Raw genomic sequence first — 22,444 nt, 5'->3', positions numbered from 1 at the left:
ATACACAAGGCGTGCCTACAATACAACAACGAACGCAAAATAAAGAAATAGTCAAATTTGATTTACCGGTTAGGCTCAATAGCATCCAAAATGTATGTATGTTATACACTGTATATTTGTGCCTGTATTGATTATGTAGTTAGATAAATTGTGTATTCTGCTGGAAAGGCAACAACAATCTATAAATAAAAAGGGGACCTTCGTGTGTCTCTTACGCAATGAGTGGGGACAAAGATAAAATGCCATACATTGATATAAGAGACCTAATCAATTAAAAACGGTATGCTTTTGAATAAATGTATCAAATAAGCTTCACAAAAGCTTTAACCAAGTAGCATCACATTTTTTATTTTGAACACATTAATCTTCTATCACTACATACAAGTTCAACCCAGTATTCTAATACTAAGTTCACGAGTGTAATTAAAAATACATGATCATTTTAACATTAATGTAACAGCTTCTCTTTGCCGAGTTAGGCTTATTAGTATCCCCCATAATATATAATGGTATAAACTAATCAGACCTCACAATCATCCCTATTTAAGAGGGTCCCTGATTTCGACATTTGCCCCTCTGACAGCCATAATATGCCCCACTAATGGAACACCCAGAACCAACAACAAACTGCCCTGACACACCCACAGATCACCCAGAAACACTCATAATCATGGCCACTAACCACACATGACCCCCCAACACACCACTACCACCCACAAAATGGTAACAGGCTCCTATCAACCTGTGTCTCATTCTCAGCCACAAATTTTGGGAGGTTTGATACAAAATGTTGTTAAAATTATATGATTACATTATAGGCTCATAATACAAAGATACCTGTTATATACCTTAAGTTATATGACTTGTTCTTGGACTTCTGTGCTTTCTACCTTTGATAAAAGATCTACTTTCAGAGCTATCTGTCAGTCTCTCAGAGACACACATAAAGAGCAGAAAACATGATATGAAAAGACAGCTAGAATTAAACATTTATTTTATAGTCAAAGGGGCAGTTCACTGTAAAATTGTTTTTCCCGAATTGTTATACTAGCTGCAGCATATAAAATGTATGAGAAATTGCTAATTTTTGTTTCTCTTTGCAAAATAAATAGCTGTATTTGCTCTTTGAAGCCACAGCCCTTCAAATTGGCTTGGCTTGCCGACAGATCAGATCTTGTTATCTTATTGCTGAAATGCTTCCCTTTCTTATTTCTGTCTTTGTAAAGTATTTAGAAAAAACTATTGAAAAAAAAAACATTTTAGAGCTTTTTCTCTTCCACCTCCCACTGTGAGTGTTATTTCTTCTGCTGGCTGTGTTTACATAGTTTGTCAATAGCATATACATAGGTATATAAACTTTCAGTATAGGTAGGAATACTACAGGCTAAATCAGCTATGTTAAATGCCAATATAAGGATAAGGAGCTATTTGTAAACAATTCAGCAGGTAAAATGGATAACTGGGAATAAATTAACCTTTTAATGCAGTTATATTTTGTCATAATTACACTGGGCTTTAAAGCCGTTATGACGGAATAGAACGTCATAGCTAAAGGCTGTCCTGAAGCCTACTGTGCTTCTCAGATTTGATCGCGTTCTGGAGGGCGTTCCTAGGGTTATAGGGACGCCCCCCCAGACCCGATCCAATAATTGAAATTTTGCAATCGCGTGATTTCAATTTGTCTACATCGAAACAGTTGTTCCGATGTAGACACTTTAACCCCGTCAGGAATGGGTTAAAGGAGAAAAAGTTTTTGGGTAAACTGTCCCTTTAAACCACTGGTTTTCAAACCTGTCCTCAAGCCTTCCTAACAGGCCACATTTTGAGGATATCTGAACTAGAGCACAGGTGAAATAATCAGCTGATAATTAAAGGGACACTGAACCCCAAAAAAAAATTCTGTTGTGATTCAGGTAGAGCATGCAATTTTAAGCAACTTTCTAATTTACTCCTATTAGCAAATGCTCTTCATTCTCTTGGTATCTTTATTTGAAAAGCAAGAATGTAAGTTTAGATATCGGCCCACGTATTTACACTAAAGAATGAACCCCCTAAATCAGGGGGTTGCAAACCTGTCCTCAGGCCTCCCTAAAATCTCAGATGTCTATGCTTTACCTAGGGTGAGAGCAGGTTACGAACCATGTTTACTAATCAGCTCATTATTTCACCTGTTCCGATATCCTGAAAATCTGGCCTGTTAGGAAGGTCTGAGGACAGGTTTGAAAACCCCTGCCCCAAACCCTATTCAAAAAAGGGGCCATAATAACAAGTGGATTGCAAGACAAAGAAAAATACAAGAAGATGGTATGAACATGATCTAGAACACCTCAAGAAAGCCCATGCAGTTTTATTAAATATTATAAACTTTAAAGGCCATTGTAGTGCAAAGGTTCTATGCCCAGAGGCAGAACTTTTCTTCACTTTCTGCAATGAGATTTTATTTTAGTGAAAAATTTTCTGCAGGTTATTTTTAAATAATATTCAATTTTAAATTAGACAGTTACACTAAGGCACCTTTTCAATTGCAGTGTGTTGATTAACTGAAGAATAAAGCCATTTTTAACATTTTTTAATATAGTGCAGTAGTTGAAAATTGCATTGCAAATTAGCTGCATTCAAAAAAAGAAAATTTTAAAATGTCTCTTGAATAAATCTGTTTCTTTTTCACTTGGTCTAACATAGAAATGTAGTAATAAAAAAGATGCATTGCTCATACTAACGTCTTACATTCAGAATAAAGAGCTTTGCAGACTGGGAAAGACTATGGTGCGGGTTTGTTTTCTTTTTTTCTCTGAGAGCAAGTCAACAGCGCTTTGCATACTGCTACTGCATATTTGACTGCTTCATTTTGCTCTGGATGCACTGTGCTAAGGACAACTTACACAGTGCAACCAGAGCACAGCTCTGTTTGAAGAGAACTGTCTAATGTGGAGCAGCACTACAAAGTTCAAGCGCTAACAGTGCCTGCATGTGTCCTGTTCTTTCTGCAGGCATGCTGCATTTTCTGCGATGACATCTCAGATCACTGTATGTTCTGCCTTGGGGGTTCTATGCTCTAAATTGTAAGTGCATGTAATTATAGCACTGCTGACCCTGCAAGTCTGGGTCTTATGATCAAAAACTCTCTGGCATGGAGAGATATCAAGCAGTATATAGCAATGTATGTGTGTCTACCTCACATCCAGAACCCTGCATAGCTAGTTAATCAGATCTCAAGCTAAAGTTCACTGGGGCTTGCTGAGCATAGACTCAGGTGTGTGCTTTATCCTTAATCAAAGAGGTAGGCATCTCTGAATGTTAACTGCCAAAGGCTATAACTGGGTATAAGGGGTATAAGGGGTATAAACACATTTAACAAATAATAGATTGTGCATTCTTCAACTAAGATATATTTTTTTAACAGCAATTTAGCAGATATCTTTAAGATATAACATAGCAAACAGGACAGGTGTCTCTTTTTTGTAAAATTAAATCAAAGCAAAAAACTTTCCAAATGGACAAAAAAACTCAAAACAACTTAAATTCCTGTGCTGCCACGAAGACTTGACTTATTAAAGCATAACACAGAGAAAACAGAATGCTTCAGCGAAGGCTTAGTTTATAAAAAAGCCGTTTGCAATACACAGAAATCTCTGGGTTAGTGGTCAAACATGCATTTAAAAGGGAAATTAAACACTGCATGTATTTGTGTAAAATTTAGCTTTATCCCAAACTCCCTAGAGAGGCCAAAAAGTTCTGTACTGTTTAAGGCTAGATAACAAGTGGGAGAAGGAATTGAAGGAACTCCCTTTAGTGTGCTAAATAAGCCTACCGTACCCCTAAATACATGTATTGTGTGTAATGACTAGGGGGTACCAATCCTGGGGGTACACAAACTGGTGGAGCGGATGCAGGTGTGCTCAATTTCACTGAAAACCACTGACCGGCAAATTAATAAGCAAAGTAACCAAGTCCTTATTCAAGTAAATACAGATGGTGCACTCAAAATTGCGGCCCACTGTGATGCCCTGGTCAGATATGGTGAAAAACATAAGCAAATGTGACAAGAATATGAAGCAAACAAAGCAGAGTACTAGTCACTGAAAATACACATATTCCACATTAATTCACAGCCTGGATATGGAAGACGGCAAAGAACACAATCTGTAATATCAATAGTACCACTTCTTCCGGTAATGCTTTCAACAATGTTATAAGCGTTACTCACAAACTAGGATCCTTGCTTGGCTGGATTGAAGGTGGATTCGTGTTCAGAGGGGCGGCATATACGGCGGTCCTGGGCAGCAAACCTCTCTTTTCAGGTATTCACTGAGTATTCGTAGTGCCTGTTCGCCCGTATACATGAGTTCCCCACAGCTTGCTGATCGTTGCTCGCCGATTTCCCAGTCACATGACATGCACACCTGCGTTCCCTTCTCCACCTCCTATTGGTTGTCGGGTCCCCGTGGTTGAGTGCTCAGGCACTTTGCGGATTCCAGTGTAGAACAACCGGCAAAGTAGGATAAAGAAAAAGATGCAGGAATCCAATGCCTTAGTTAAAAGTCCAGATACTTTATTGGTCCAAAAAATTTTAAAAATCAAAAAAACATCAGATTGTTACAAACAGTATAACATGGAAGATAGATAGAGCTAGAACACTAAGTCCTTGCTGCACTGGCTTACGTGTTTCGGCCGTAGCCTTACTCTTAGCCTGATTGAAACTCCTAACACAGCTGGGCTTATAACAAAGACTGGTGTGATTTGATAGGTTAAAATCAAAAGGGCAGGACTTAGTGTATATATACAAAAACAGGTATAAACCTTTCTAAATCTCATTAAATGTTAGTCTATCTTAGCCACTAGACTGATTATTCACCCTTAATCAGAATAATTTCTTAATCACTATATTAAATTCATCAAAATACTTTGACACTCAATGATGCATAAATCTTTGGAGGAGGTAAAGGGCCGCCCGATTGTGAGCAGTATAGGCTCATTATCTGAGAACCTGTCCCAGTGGCTGGATGCTGTTCTCCAACCACTGGTACAGAAACTGCCCAGCTATCTAAAAGATACCACACATGTGTTGAGTATCCTTGAGAAACTGTAATGGAAACGGTGGATGTGGTGTCCTTATATTCTACTATCCCCCATAATGAAGGGATTAAGGCTATACGATACTTTTTGAATAATCACACCACATTCACCGTACTATTCCAAGATTTTGTCATTCAAGTAACTTTATTTTTGTTGACCCACAACTACTTTGAGTTTGAAGGGGAGTATTTCTTGCAGAGACGTGGGACAGCTATGGGGGCAAAGTTTGCCCCATCCTACGCCAATTTATATCTTGGGTGGTGGGAGCTGTCCCACGTCTATGCACAGAGTAATCCCTTTCTTGAGAACATTATTGTCTATCGACGTTTCATAGACGATTTGTTTCTGGTGTGGAAGGGAGGCACAGATAAAATTCAACAGTTTGTTGATTGGATTAATGCGAACAAACTTAATCTGACCTCTACCTTTGATATCAATGAACATGAGATTAACTATCTGGATGTCACCATTAAAGGTAAAGCCGATGGCACAATTGAAACCACCAGCTATAGGAAACCTATCTCAGGTAACACCTTGCTTCATGGCAAGAGCTGTCACCACCCCATGTTCCGTATGCGATTGCCAAAGGACAACTCATCTGACTCAAGAGAAATTGTTCGGATGAGGGTACCTTTAAGGATCAATCGGAAAAATTGATAGGCTGTTTCAAACAACGCGGCTATAAAAAGAATGACATAGATAAAGCCCTTAAAGAGGTAGAAAGTATATAGGAAGACCCTACTAAACTTGGGAAATAAGAAGGAAAAAAGCAGGACAGAAACTGTCCCTTACAAGGGTATTACCTTTGTCACTAACTACAGCTCGCAATATAAGCAAATATGTGGAATTGTCCACAAGCATTTTGGTTTTTTGCGAGCTGATGATAAATTGGTAAACACAGTGGATTACGGCCTGAGATGCTCTTACAGAAGAGCGAGTACAATAGGGAACATGGTATCTCCCTCCCAACTTAAAAGTGACCGAACAACTGCTATGAATTCATGGCTAACACACAGAAGTATGTACAAATGTAGCCACAGGAAATGTAAACCCTGTGACCACGTTGAGATCACCTCTTCCTTTACCTCAAACATCAATGGAAAAACCTTTGAAATTGAACGTTGTCTAAATTGCTCCTCTACATACGTGGTCTATATGATTGAATGCACCCAATGTAGGGTGCAATACATAGGGCTTACCACCAGAGACATTAGGTCATGCATTAGGAAGCATTTTAGTACTATCTCTGTAGGTAAGGCCACTACACCTATTGTGACACATTTTGCAGTCAAGCATCAAAAAGATCTGTCCTTCTTTAGCTGGAAAGCTATAGAACAGGTACTCACCCCTAAGAGAGGGGGAGACAGAGAGAATCTCCTCTACAAGAGAGAAACAAGGTTTCCAGGTGGATTAAATTCCCAATATGATTTAATCAATTATTGGGAGTAAAAGTTTACACTGCCTTTACACTACTATAGTAATAAATACAATAATTTGTATGCTAGTGTAACATTTTACATTCAGCCATTTGTTTGTATATATTATATTTCCCATTCTTAGCAATTGATCCATCTTCAGTTTTAAATATTGATTAACCCTAGTATCTGTCTAAATCTGGAAGGATAACAACTAGCTCTTATGACATGTTTTATCTATGTGTTTATGAGCACACTTTTATTTGTTTCAAAAGTGTTTTTCTTACTAGTAGATCTAGGTTGCTTATTATAAGTATGATCTACCTTATGTTTACTTGAAATATATATACCCAGATGGAGACTTAGTCTTTCTCAAGATTATAATAAACACGTTTTGAATAATATCGCCCAACTGTTTGCCTAATGAGGACAGTTATTGCCTCCACTTTGGGTTTAGATTTTGAGAAATATTCTAACTATAGTCTTATATGTATAAACTTTAACATTTGGAACCCACCTAGGATATTATTTTCATGTAGGTCCCGATTTGGAGTATTTCGGACTTGCTTTACTTATCTGAATACTTTAATTGTTTACCATGCAGATAATGGTAGTAAGTCAGATTGGTTGCTAAGTTAAGCACCACATTTGATACACAGGAGTTGTCACAAATGCACTCTCGCTCATAACAGCTCACTTGCATAATTACAACACAGTTGCAGATGAATGAATCATCATAGTTGTGTATGCATTGAGTGTCAAAGTATTTTGATGAATTTAATATAGTGATTAAGAAATTATTCTGATTAAGGGTGAATAATCAGTCTAGTGGCTAAGATAGACTAACATTTAATGAGGTTTAGAAAGGTTTATACCTGTTTTTGTATATATACACTAAGTCATGCCCTTTTGATTCTGTCAAATCACACCAGTCTTTGTTATAAGCCCAGCTGTGTTAGGAATTTCAATCAGGCTAAGAGTAAGGCTACGGCCGAAACACGTAAGCCAGTGCAGCAAGGACTAATGGCTCGCTTCCATTGAGTCGTTATTCAGTTTGCGTGCACTCGCAAACCGTTAAATATGCTGTCGAAAGCAATATCATTTATCGACTGTTTCCAATGGCGCGTTATACCTCAATATCGGCAGCTGGACTCCGGCTGCCGAAAAGATCTTTGCGTCCCATAGAAAGTAATAGAAGCCATTAATCGATAAATTATACCAGGTTTCCAATGAAAGCGCTAACCATTAATACACTGTCGGAGGCTGTCGATACATTGAGAAATATTACCCCAGCTCAACTAGGTGTAAAGGAGGAAAAAGAGCTTTTTTGAGGCCTGTTTCTCATTGAAATTGCAAATCCAAAAGAAATTATGAGTGTTTCAATGTACAAATAACATTATATATGCTACATTTATTGGTCCTATGTATAGGAATATTTGCACCCATGTTGTCATAGAAATATCAATATGTATGTACATATAAAAATATATGCAAGCACCACAATTATGGAACGACCTCCCGCACACTTTCAAACCTTCCCCATGCCTAATATCCTTTAAGAGATCCCTCTCTACATATCTCAAAACAGAATGCACCTGTCATTGTTGATTATATATTTCCTACCTCTTCTCCCCAAGGCAGAACATACAGTGATGTGAGATGTCATCGCAGAAAATGCAGCATGTCTGCAGAAAGAACAGGATACATGCAAGAGCTATTAGTGATTTTAACTTTTCAGCAACTTCTCCACATTAGGCTGTTCTCTTCAAACAGAGCTGTGCTCTGGCTGCACTATCTGTGTTTTCCTGATCAAAGTTCATCCAGAGCAAAGTGTTGTTTTAAGTGAACAGTGAAATATGCAGTAGCGCTGCAAAAGAGTAGTGCATTGATTCACTGGCTCTAAGAGATTGTTTCAAACTCATCCCCTAGCCTTTAACTGTCTGCAAAGCTGTTTTTTTCTGAATGTAAGACGTTTGTATGAGCAATGCACCCTTTTTATTACTACTTCTATGTTAGACTATGTCTGCAGCTAATTTGCAATGACATTTTCAACTACCGCACTATATTATAAAACTTTAAATATTGCTTTATTCTCCATTTAACTAATATGTTGCAATTAAACTGGTGCTTTAGTGTAACTACCTAATTTAAAATTAAATTTGATTTAAAAATGACCTGCAGAAAATTTTTCACCAAAAAAAATCTCATCGCAGAAAGGGAAAAAAAGTTCTGCCTCTGGGCCTGTTCTATGTTAAATTTTTGTGCATATATCGTGTATTATTATTGTTTTTATTTTATTGTACCCATTGTATCAATGCAATGTTTTGTGTACCCAGGACATACTTGAAAACGAGAGAAATCTCAATGTATCTTTCCTGGTAAAATATTTTATAAATAAATAAAATATCTACCAATTCAAAATGAAACCTTTGCACAGGGATGCTATATATAATCTCAATACATATAGAAATATAATTTTATTGAATAATAATCTTCTCCTACATGTATATATGTATGATAATTGTATATATATATTTGACCTATATAAATCATATAATTTTAAAATTACTTTTAACTGTTATGATAAAGGCTGATATATTTAAATAGAAAAATATAATAATTACATTCAGTGTCCTTGAATTTCCGATATGTAACTACATATATGTTGAAATTATAGTTCATATCAAAAATAAAAGTCATGAGTAAGTATATACTTTCAAACTGTTCATTAAATTAAGGATTAGATGAGATGAAGATAAGCCCTCCCCCCCCCATGTTATTCATTGCAATCACCAGTTTCACATATGTTAACAAGCAACACACAGCTATAAAAAAACACCACACCTAGCCTAACCTCAGAACAGATATTTCAAAATGCAGGGTGAGAGAGAAGCTGACAATGCTGAATTTAGACAGCGTAGGCCTGACATCCCCAGAGTGAGGCTGGATATAGAAACCCTGAATGAGCAGCAGGTGTTTGAAAGTTTCAGGCTCACCAGGGAGAAAATGTATCAGTTATATGCCCTGTTGCAAGACAGGCTGGAAAGCCAGTGCTATTCAAGCAGGGCTGTCCCTGGAATGACCAAACTACTAGGGGCACTTAATTTTTTGGCTTCTGGATCCTTTCAGGTGACAGGGGGCATTGTAACTGGGGTGCATAAGTCCACTCTTTCTAAGAATCTTTCAAAAGTTATTGATGGACTTTATGATAATTGCAGAAAATTAATTTTTTTCCCCACATCACCCAGAGGTGGCGTGATGTTAAGAGGGACTTTTTTCTTTTAGGTGGCATACTCAATGTCCTTGGGGCCATTGACTGCACTCATATTGCCCTAAGACCCCCTGTGCGCAGGGAGATAATATTTAGAAATCGGAAACACTTCCACTCCTTAAATGTGCAGATCATATGTGATGCAAACATGCGTATATTAAATGTCGTGGCAGGGTTCCCAGGAAGTAGCCATGATGCCTACATCCTCAGGAATTCTGGTGTGTGGAGATTGTTTGAGACAAATCAAATGCCTGAAGGACATCTCCTCGGTAAGTGTTTATGTATATATTATGATGCCTTCATGTGTTCAATATTTTGACATTTTATTGTTTCATTGCTTTATAATCCTTTATGTATGTGTCTAAGGGGGTGGAATTGATTAAATAAATAAATTGTTAATCATTTCAAAGATATATATTAACTATGTCATAGTAAGACATATACATAAAATTTTTTTTTTTTTTTTATAAACAAGCTTTATTGAAAATAATTGACATTGATTCATCATAAAAATACTTCGGTACACAATATGACTCAAATAACTAGAGAGAAGTAGAACTGTAAACAAAGTCTGTCTAAGCTCATGTCTCCCAGCGGGGAGAGAGGTGTTATCGTTTTCTAGTAGTAGCATTCAAAAGTATCCGTATCAGTCCATGGGTCCAACCAAATTTATAAAGCTTGACAGTTTTATGATTCAAAATATTTGTAACATTAAAAGGTATTCAATTCAACATTAATCTTATAAGACAAATTGTGTATAACAGGTGGGGTTCTGAAGAGGGTGAGTAAGGAGGAGAAAGTGAAGAGAAAGAGGGGAAATACTCCACAAAGGAGAGGGGAGTAGAGAAGAGGGGGGGAAGAGAAGAAAAAAATAAATAAATAAAAAATTCTGGATTAGGGCAGAAGGACGTTTATAGAGTAAATACTACTCCACCCAGTGGTGGTCATTAAGGTAAGGTGCCATTCCATGTTGCTAGCATCATCTCATGGGTTCCTAGTTGTTTAATTTTTAGGTAATGTAGTCTTTCCAGGTTCAATAGGTCCTCTACTGTGGAGTGCCACTCATCAAGAGTGGGGATTCTTGGGGATTTCCATCCCCTAGGAATAAGCTTCTTGGCGCCTGTGAGCATGATTAGCATAAGAGCCGCAGTGGGGTTGTCTCTAGTCTTAGGGAGTTGTAAAAGCAGGACTGTCTCAGGGGTGTGTGGGATAGGGGTACGTAATTCGTGTGACATAGTGTCAAGTACAGTTGTCCAGTAGCCCTGTAGCTTAGGGCATGCCCACCATATGTGGAGAAGTGTGCCATGACCGCCGCAGCCCCTCCAACACAGAGGGCTGGCTGATGGGAAGAGCCTGTGTAGCCTCACCGGGGTGTAGTAGCACTTGGTTAACAGCTTAAGGTGTATTTCTTGAACTATCGCTGAGACTGAGGATCTTTTTGTTAGAGTAAACGCTCTAAGCCATGCCTCTTCATCTATTATTAGTCACTGCACCAGGCCCGCGTATAGGCAGGGAGTTGGGCGTCAGGCGGGAGAAGCAAGAGTTTATAAACTTTGGAGATCAATCGTCTAGGCGGGGTATCATCCACACATAGAGCTTCAAACGGTGTGAGCTCTCTACCGAAGTTCTCCCTACGTTTATGTTGTAGCAGGAAGTGCGATAGTTTGTGATACCTAAGCCAAGAATGAAAAAGTTCTCTGTGTTGTTCTGCGAGATCACGAGCGGAGCTTCCCTGCATCAAGTGCAAAATGTAGGATACCGTTGCGAAGGCCATAGCTAGAGCCCAGGCGCGTGCCCAGGGTATGATATGGTAACTCGGGGTTTTCTATGATAGGGATCATTGGGGAATAGATCGACGAAATGTGGGTGCTAGTGGCTAATAGTTTATCCCATTCCTGTAGAGTTGTGAGGGTTAGGTGGTACTTAAATATCAGTTTGGGGCGGCGCGAGGTAGGGATCCACGCTATGGCGCCAATGTTATTTTGTTTAAAAATTTGACCATCTAGTCTGACCCATTGTTTTTGCGACGTGTTTCGGGACCATTCAATCAGTCTCTGCAGTAGTATAGCTCGTCTATATTTAGACAAGTCCGGAAACCCCAGCCCACCTCTGTCACGAGGGAGGTACAAGGTTTTCCTAGGAACCCTAGGTCTTGTACCAGACCATACAAACTGTTCAATGAAGCGTTGTAATTGGGCTAGGAAGTCTTTGGGTAGGGAGATAGGGACCGTTTGCATTATGTAAAGTATACAAGGTAAAATATTCATTTTGATTAAGCCAATTTTCCCTAGCCATGACAACATTTTATTTCTCCAAGAGGACAAGTCATTGGTAATTTCCTTTTTTATTGTTAAATAGTTGTTTTTGAAGAGGTCAGTAGAGTTGGCAGACAGGTATATACCCAAGTACTTCAGCTTGGTAGGTGCTATTGTGATCTTGTGATTTAAGGCTAGGTTCTGTATGTGTTCTGAAGGGGCATTAATATTCAGCAGCTTGGACTTAGATAAGTTTAAATGGAAGTTTGAAAGTCTCCCGTATTGTTCTAGCTTGTGCAGTAGCTCTGGAACAGAGGTCTCCACATCTGTGAGTGTGTACAGAATATCATCTGCGTAAAGCGCTTGTTTAATTTCGATTTCACCCACTCGTAACCCCGTGATCAGTGGGTTCTCTCTCACCTTATGCGCTAGTGCTTCAATAGACAGCGCAAAAAGAAGCGGTGATAGGGGGCAGCCCTGCCTAGTCCCGTTCGTGATTTTAAAAGTTTCTGAGAGCGTGCCATTAACCCGGACTCGTGCGTTTGGCTTTGAGTATAATGCGAAAGTCATATTAATAAAGGGTTCGCCAAAATTCATAGCTGTCATGACTCGACGCAGAAAAACCCAATCGACGCAGTCGAAGGCCTTCTCTGCGTCGGTCGAGAAGAGGACCATAGGCGTGCCCCCGTTTTGAGCGTGGTTGATTAGTTGAATCACCTTGTTCGTATTATCTCGCGCTTCTCGAACGGGTATAAACCCGACTTGGTCGGAATCGACCAGGTCGGGAAGAAATTTGTTGAGTCTCCTTGCCAGAATTTTGGCGAAGACCTTCATATCAGAGTTGAGCAAAGAGATAGGGCGGAAATTGGCAGGGGAGGTAGGGGGCTTTCCGGGCTTAGCTATAACCGCAATGTGGGCCTCTAACATCGAACTCGCGAGTGCCGGTTCGTGTATGAGAGAGTTAAATAGGTTTAGCATGGGAGGTCCCAGAAACTCCAGGAATGTCCTATAGTACCTGGGAGTGAACCCATCTGGGCCAGGGCTCTTCCCACCAGGGAGGTCTTTTATAGCCTGGGAAAGTTCATCAATGGTAATAGGAGCATCAAGGGAGTCCCTATCCTCACCGCTCAGTCGAGGTAGGCCTATCGTGGATAAGTAGTCGTCTATTGACTTTTGTCTGTTAGTTGTGTGATTAGCTTGGTGCGACATGTCCTGCGTGTGAGAGATGTTGTAGAGCTTAGAGTAATAAGCATGGAAGGAGCTCGCTATTTGTTTACTTCCTCTCAGTACTGTACCATCTACGTCCTGTATGTAATGAATGTGCGATTTGAGTTACTCTCTACGTATACTTCTAGCTAATAGTTTGCCTGGCTTGTTACCCCCTTCATAATATTGTTGTTTTGTTACCATCAATTTACGATGAAAGGTCTCAAGTTGGTGTTTTTTGAGTTGTTGTTTAGCGCATTCTAAGGATTTACTAACCTCTTTATTATTTGGGTCGCTTTTGTGGGTAGTTTCTAGGTCGGCTATGTGGTCTAGGATCTGTTTGTGTTTCAGGTTTCGCTGTCTGATCAAGCGGGCCTTGTGTTTAAGAAATTCTCTGCGAACGACGCATTTATGTGCCTCCCAGAAAGATGTGATAGAGGTGTGTGTAGGATCATTATGTTTTAAGTAATCTAAAATGGATTTCTGGATATCTGCTTTTATCTCTGGGTTCTCTTGGAGAAAATCGTCCAATTTCCATATGTACGTTGTAGGGGGTAAGTCCGGCCATTGTATGTTACAAGTTAGGGGGGCATGATCCCACCATGTTATAGAACCTATTGTGCTTTTATTCACCATATCTAACCCAATGGAATCAAAGAGGAAGTAGTCTATACGAGAGTATTTGTTGTGCGGTGGAGAATAATATGTGTAATTTTTATCAGTTGGATGAAGTGATCTCCCTACGTCATGTAATTGTAGATTTGTGATAGTTGACCTGACTGATTTAGTAATTTTACTGGGGATACTGGCTGAGCCATTGGATGTATCAACGCTTGCGTCAAGCGGTATGTTAAGGTCACCCGACAGTAAAATGGGGCCCTTGGCTAGGTCTAGTAGAAGCTTCGAGATTTTTTTCATAAAGTGGTGTTGGTCTGAGTTTGGAGCATAGAGTGTGGCTAATGTCAGTGGGTGGTCATAGAGCGTACCTGTTAAGAGTAAGTATCTGCCCTCGGGGTCTCTTTCTATATGTGAGATTTTTAGTGGAATGGAGTGATGAACTAGGATACCAACTCCGCATTTCTTAGAGTTACCTGAGGCAAATAGCGCTATTGGGTATTGTTTAGGGTTCCACTTTGGCTCTCTGCCCTTACGAAAATGGGTCTCCTGGAAAAAGAGAATATGACTGTGCAATTTACCAAGTTCTCTCATTGCTATCGATCTTTTACCTGGGTCATTTAGACCCTTTGCATTTATCGTGGTAAAATTAAGGCTATTTAGGCCAAACTTACTTTGTGAGTGGGCCATCTTATGTGGGAGGGCAAGGGGAGGGGGAGGAAGGGGAAAAAAAAAAAGAAAGAAAAGGAAGGGAGAGAGAGAGAGACAGCAAGCGAGTGAGCGTAGAGAGAAAGGACACACTGCAGGAAGGAAGAAGGGCTAGAGTTACCTAATGTAGATCAGGCAACTAAAAGAAGCAAGAGAAAGTAAAAAAGAGTAAGAAGATAAAGAAAATAAAGAAAAGAAGCCTCTGTTGGAAATGAAAGTGGTAGCAGCTACTCGGGTCGTTAAGGTAAACCACCCGTGTAGAAGTAGAGGTAAGAAAGGGATAGTAATCCTCTGGCAAGTACAAACTTTGTTACATCATTAAAGATTTCCAGGGTATAGGAATTTCCGGGCCCTGGGGGTATCACTGGTATGGCATCAGGTAAGGGGAGGAAGATGGAGAAGGAGGGCAAGTGAGGAGGGGGAGAGGGGTAAGAGTGGAGGATGGGAGGTCGGAGGAGGGAGAGATGAGGAGAGGAAAGAAGGATGAGGGAGAAGGGGAGGGTGAGGGAAGGGGGAGGGAGGATGGAGGGGGGGGAGGGGGTAGGATGGGGGAAGGATGAGGGGGGGGATGAGGAAGGGGGGAGGGGGAGGAAGGAGGGGAGAGGTAGGGAAGGGGGAGGGGGAAAGGAGGGAGGAAAAAGACTGCTGGGATGCATAACATTATTTTATGTTATACATTGCTTTATTGAAAGATGTGTGTTTATATATATATATATATACTGTATATCTATGCATTCATATTTCAGCTGATTCTGCATATCCTCTTAAAAAATGGATTTGGACACCATTGAAAGAGAACCAGGTTGTTGGGCCTGCTGAATTAAGGTAAAATATATTTATTTTCTGCTCTTGTGTGTCAGAAATATTGATTGTGCCTTGCAAAATGCTCACTATAATCTGTAGAAGAGTAGGACCAGTACACACTTCATAGGAATGTCCCTTTAAATCACTCTTGGGTGAATGTAGGTGCAAACCTGGAGGACCTCCCTTTCCAAAGTCCCAGTAAATGTAATGAAATAGAACACACAGGTAGCACTCTATGTGGAGCAACAGCACCTTTATTGAGCAACGTTTCGGGGCTCCTGCCCCTTTATTAAGCTATATATCTGTGTTTGTGCACATACATGTGTTGCTTGATTATCTTGTGTGTGTGTGTGTATGTATGTATGTGTGTATATATATATATATATATATATATATATATATATCACAGACATAACAATGTTGTACTGAGTGCCTTTAAAGGGACAGTCAAAATCCAAATCATCTATTATCAGTGAAGCATTTATAAATCTCTCTGCTTGAATATAGATATATTTATATATATAAAAAGGTTTAAAGATTTATAAGATCAAACCAGGAATGTAGTTAGCTCATTAGTATTTGATTTGTCTTCACATTATATATTATAATCATATTTCTTGTTCATTTAATACAGATATAATGAAGCACATATCTGAACACGTGCTATAATAGAACGACTGTTTGGTGTTCTAAAAATGCGCTTTCAATGCCTGGACAGATCAGGGGGGGGATCTCCATTTCAGTCCGGAAAAAGCTATAAAAATCATAGTGGCATGTTGCTGTCTACACAACATGGCACAGGAGCATGGGATGTTGAACGACTTAATTCCAACACCACAGCCCCCAGGTGAAATCTTTGAGCCTGATGTAATTAATCATCCCCAACCCCTCAATGCCCATTTGGAGAGATCTGCAACTATTCAAGATTTCTTTTCAGGTATTTTTATAGTATTGTAATGAGACCTTTTAGTTATTTATGATTATGTTTTTTAATAATACACATTTGTTTCTTTTAATGTTTTACAGATTGAAGATTCTCAGAAATGGAATACCACTCCCCTCCCTCTCTCCTCATCCCTATATTTACCACATTTTCCCTAAATAAATGTGTACTTTACTCAAATTCAAATATAGTCATGGTGAATGTTTCTTTATTTCCAGCTATGTACTAATCAATGCATTCATCTTATGATTTATGTATAAAATAATTATCTAAAATATAATTTTAATTATATTCCAAATATTACTTTGTTCTCTTGGTATAATTATTTAAAGAGCAGCTATGCACTCCTGGTTAATAAAAATTAGTACATGGGTGAACCAATGACAGACAGGATATATACTGTATGTTGGCAACAATAAACAGCTCCAACATAGGTTCTATGCTGCTCCTGATCTTACCTAAATAAAACTATAATCAAAGGATACTAAGAATATTAAGCAATATAAAGAATATAAATATATTAGATTTGCTTGTAAATATATATGTTTTAGCAAAATAATGGAATTTATGTCACTTTAAAAAAAAAAGGAAGAGTGTATTCCCAATAAAACATTAATGAACCAGATAAATCATTCAATTCCAATCAACTTACATATGTACTCATAATCAATTTAATTTTGTTATGTTTCTTATTTCAATCATGTATTTAAGTTTAGGAGCCGTTCCATTTAATGTTCATCACCTGTGGTGCACTTGCTGATTGTTGCCTACATTTAGACAACAATCATCAAGCGCTCCCCATGTGCAGAATCAAAATGGGTAGATTCCTAAGCTAACATTCCTGTTTTAGTAAATTACAGATGATAATGAAGTTAAATAGATTATAGGATTACATATTTAAGTATATAAATACTGCATGCTCTGATTCATGAGTTTTATTTTGAATAGACTATCCCTTTAACCCCTTAAGGACCAGCGACGTACCCTGTATGTCACTGGCCTTTTTTTGGGACTTGATTGTTTTATAGCGCGGTCTTGCTACCAGCGTTGAGACTGCTCTATTCCACAAAGCCTGCTGGAGGGAGTGCATTAATAGTGTGTTCTTGCTAGACTTGTGCTATTATGTCCTGAAAAAACCTTTAACGACCAGTGACATACAGGGTACATTGTGGTCATTAAGGGGTTAAGAAATATATCAGATGCTCATTTCAAAGAGACAAATCCAGATATAATATAATCCTTAAAATAAAGATACATTATCAATACATACAATCCCCTGAGATTGCACACTTGAATTGCATGGTTACCTCATAGGAAATAATATAGAAAAATAAGTCAAATGAAATAATTTTTTATCATGAAGATGAGTTTTATTATTACAGATTCACCCTCATTCAAATGTAATTTTCAATGTGAAATCATTGAACATATTTATTCAATACAAAACGATGACACATTAAAGTATAATGTGGCATAGTACAAATATTTATAAAATATATGTAATATCATGTCTGCTAAAGCAGAGAATACATTTGCAATATTTAGACTATTAACCAAAATACATAAGTGCTTAATATTACATACTTCAAGAGATTTGAAGTATTGTCTTTAACATGAAGTTATTGAAACAATTTAAAAGTGCATTGGTCCCAGGGAGAGTCTGTGTCTGTTTATATGATGTCAATTAAAATGTATTAATCACCTCTATATCATGGCAATCACATATATGTTGTGTATACATCTGTGCTTAAATATCATAAAGATACATTTATCTAATTATTCTAAATATTGAATAATAATCTTGACAAAAAGGAGTGCATTAGTCATTATAGGTATTAGTCATGATAGGTATCTATTTCAGATATTACATTCCACATAGGACTATAAGAATGAATGCAAGGTATTTGGCCATATCAACAGGAAGGAGTATTTACTTTTCAACTCTTCTATAACTGTATAACCCTTATTAGCTTCATATGAAGGAGCAAACAACATATGATTGTGGAATATAAATCATAATATTTACACATGTCACGTTGACTAATGTTAAATAGCATATACTGTATAAATTTCAGACACGTATCCCCAAGTATTCTTAAACGGCATAATATCCTCAATAAAAGGACACATACATTTATCAACAATGTACACCTGCATATTAATTAACATCATGTGAAATAAAAATGAATAAAGCTGTTAATTTTTAGCAGATAAACAGCTATTAGAATAATATTAAGATATATGTTCAAATTTGGATTAGAAAAATGGATGCATATTTATGAGATGAAAATCGCACTTAAAAAAGTGCTTTAGTGCAAAAATTAGATATGATATATCTTGGGTGGAAAAAAAAGAATATGAATTAATTCTTGCGACGGGATTTTGACTTTGGAGGAGAAGTGTGGCGTCTTGTGCGACGCCCACCAGCTGAATGTGAGGCTAATAACCAGGATTCAGGGTCCTGCAGGGAGATGACAGAGGATGCAAGCAAGGATGGAGTTTGGGGCCTATCCGCGAGCCTCTCCACTGCATCTGCCAGGCGGACGAGTGAGGCATTATGGATGTCCATTTGGCTCTGTATCCTCCTGAAAGCCTGCTGCTGCTGGAGCCTGGACAGCCTAAGCTCTCTATGTATGAGCCTCAGTAGATCATCCTGCTGGGACTGTGCAGTTGGTGTCTCAGGAACCAATAATTGGCTGGTTCCAGGGCTGTCTCTCCGTATTGGTGACTTGGAGGTTGTCTGTGATGGCACTGTTGGCAATACATTGGTGGGTGCAGTGGGTGGTGGTGTGGATTCCTGTTGTGCCATAGGAGTGGGAGGCATATAGTACAGATGATGCAGATCTGTATGCTGCTGTGGTGGGTGAATCATCTGCTGCTGAGTATGATGATGTTGTGGTGGGTGCATCATCTGCTGCTGAGGAGGATGTCGTGGTGGGTGCATCATCTGCTGCTGAGGAGGATGTCGTGGTGGGTGCATCATCTGCTGCTGAGGAGGATGTTGTGGAGGGTGCATCATCTGCTGCTGAGGAGGATGTTGTGGGGGGTGCATCATCTGCTGCGGTGGGTGCAGCTGTGGGGGCTGTGCCATTTGTTGCTGTGAAGTATGCATGAACTGCCATTGTTGAGGAGGATGAGTCTGCTGGGGTTCAGAACCCAGAACATGAAATGTTGTCTCCGAGGTAGATGGAGAAGGGCCTGATACATCCTCCACCTTATATGCCCTAGGCTGCTGCATATCACCTTCTAAGAGGCTGATATAGGAGGTAGTGTCACCATAGATATCCTCATCCTCCTCAGTGAATGTAGGAACATCCTGCTGTGGTGTTGGTGCAGCTTCATACTCCTGTTCGGAACCTACAAATAAATATATGGTATGTTTACATTATCTATCTAATAGAATATATTACTTTGTAGCATAACAATACAGACTATTATATTCCATATTTATGTGTATATATGTACACACACACACACACATACACACACACATACACACACATATAGTGTGTTTGGGATAAAATCCAAGCATATATGACCATAACTGATGAATCTTTATAGACTGTGTCTTAAAGGAACATTGTTAAGGACAATGACACATGATTTATATGAAATCCTTAATATTCTTGGATATTATATTATCAATATTCTTGCTTGTCGGAGCAGATATACAATACAGAGTGCTTGCTGAACATATTAAATACAACTATGTAAATTTAGATTCATAGCTAAACACAGATGGGTATTTATGATATACAACATATATACATCACATATATGGTTATATTTAATATTGAATATTCACCTTCATACACCTCTTCAGGTGGCACAGAGGTGTCCATTGTCCCCTTACATCCGTGAACAGATTCATCAGAGATGACATTGGACAGCATCTCCTCCCATGACCTTAGGTGTATTCTCTTGCTAGGACCACCACCTGTCCCACGTGCATATTTGGCCTGCTGTGCCAGCTTAGCTTTGGTTTCCCTCCTGCAGTCATGATAGCGGTGTTTAATGCTGGCAGTAGAACGATTACGTCCTAAGCAGCTGACTGCCACTCAAATCTCCTCCCACAGCTTATTCCGGACACCCGCCCTCAGGTTAGGGTTCTCCAGCTGAGGTGCCCTCTCCAAGTAGGCCTCAACAAGAGCCTCCTCCTCCTCAGAGTACCTCTCCTCTCTTAGCCTGCCCTTCACACCTGAAGGGCCAGCAGACACAGACTCTCCCTCCTGTGACTGGGGACCAGCCCTCTCTCCCTCCTCTGTCCCTGCAGGCTGTGACAGGCTACCACCAGCCCCACTCCCACTTGCCACAGTCTGCCCCACTTTCCCTTTTCTTTTTGTGCCTAGCTGAGGCTGATTCCTCCTCACTCCTCCCACCTCCACTCCTCTTCCACCCTCTCTCCTTCCCTCCTCTGCCAGGGTTTGAGAAAAGGACAAATCCTCCACCCAAACCTCAGCCCCTATTCCTGCCCATACTACTCCCTACTTCCCCTCTCCCCCTCCCTCTATCCACCCTCTCCACTGCCCTCCCCCTAGCCACCCCCTTCCCAACTCTACTAGGCCTATCCATCCCTTTCTCCTTCCTCCCTAACTCTAACCTAACACTAAAGTCCCTAGCTTACCTAACTACACCCTAAATTAAATATCCCCAAAACTAACTACCTAACCTATCTAGACCCTAACTATCTCTATTCTATATCCCTCAAAATAAAAATAAAATGTGGGGGTGAAAATAAACAAAGGGATGTAAATGAAAAAAGAAAAAAAAAAGAGGATTATAACAAAATTATCGAAAAATAATAAGGGATGCAAATGAAGAAAGGGGTGGGCTATATAGTCAAATGAAACAAAAAATATGGGATGTAAAAAAAAAAAAAAGGATGGGCAAAATGTATATATAAAAAAAAAGGTTATATAGTGGGGAAGGGAAGGGTAGTCAAAGGGGGGATGAGAAGTGGGATAAGGGGGTTAATGAAAGGAGTAATAAAGGAAGATGGGGATATGGGGGGTTAATGAAATAAAAAAAAAATGTGAATGTGTTTGTATCAAATAAAAGTGTGTGTTTGCGTGTATAAACTAATGTGTGTTAATTAACTAATGTATGGATGTGTGTGTGTGTTCCTAATATTATATGAGGCCTACAATAAGAATATATGACAATAAAATATCAAACTCTCCACTAACTCTCAAACAACTCTCAAAAACCCAAAACTCCTACCAACGCAACTAGCTCCCGTGTCTTTCTCTCTAGAGGCGATCACAGATAAAGAGCGCAGGCACAAACCGTTATTCTTATAGACAGAGGTCGGGTTACCATGGCAATGCACTTGTTATGGCGCGCTTTTCGACAAATCCGACGGCCAAAAAGTGCGACTGCGCGCAACACTCTAATCTTTTCAATGGAAACCTGGTACTAAAATGGAGCCGTAAATTACTTTTAGCTGTCGTCCGCTTCGGTAGCTTACGGCTCCATTTTTAACGACTCAATGGAAGCGAGCTCTTAGTGTTCTAGCTCTATCTATCTTCCATGTTATACTGTTTGTAACAATCTGATGGTTTTTTGATTTTTAAATTTTTTTTGACCATTAAAGTATCTGGACTTTTAACTAAGGCATTGGATTCCTGCATCTTTTTCTTTAGATAACAAGTGGAACGCTCATTTATTGCATGCCCACAAACGGGCAAAGTCGCCCATTTGCGGGCATGTAATAAATAACCAGCCATTACAGTGGCTGGTTATTGCTACCATGAGCTTGCGGTAGCAGTTAGCATTTAAAAAAGTAACCAGAGGTCAGGTTAATTTTGTAAATGTGCCCCAATTACCCCCAAAATACAGTGTCTAGTGCTTTTTTAAAAATAAAAAATAGCTGCATTTTTTTTTTTTTTTAAATAACTGCACTAGGCAGTTTTTGGGGGCTAATGTTGGCGGCATTGGGTGTTAGGAAAAAAAACTCCCTAGTGCAGTTATTTAAAAAAAATAAATAAAAAAAGTGCAGCTATTTTTTATGTTTAAAAAATTGCGGTCTAAGGGAACTGTGTGTTCCCTGTAAATATATGTATATGCTTATATACATATATATTTATGTGTTAATATGTGTATATACAGATAGTAACACATAAATATATATGTATATAAGCATATTTAAGAT

At 39.0% G+C, this 22,444-nt stretch overlaps 1 long non-coding RNA gene across 1 annotated transcript; it reads left to right on the top strand.

Moving 5' to 3' along the window:
- The first annotated feature begins 3 nt into the window (after window positions 1-3).
- LOC128649047 (uncharacterized) lies at window positions 4-16,479 on the top strand. The gene is made up of 5 exons (XR_008400645.1): window positions 4-92; window positions 9,936-10,031; window positions 15,293-15,371; window positions 15,985-16,287; window positions 16,377-16,479. It is a non-coding gene; the product is annotated as an uncharacterized LOC128649047 (long non-coding RNA).
- Window positions 16,480-22,444: the final 5,965 nt, after the last annotated feature.

Source organism: Bombina bombina, chromosome 2, assembly GCF_027579735.1.
Source record: "Bombina bombina isolate aBomBom1 chromosome 2, aBomBom1.pri, whole genome shotgun sequence".
NCBI lineage: Eukaryota > Metazoa > Chordata > Amphibia > Anura > Bombinatoridae > Bombina > Bombina bombina.
Note: the sequence above shows the minus strand (reverse complement) of the source record. Positions and strands in the feature narration are given on the sequence as shown.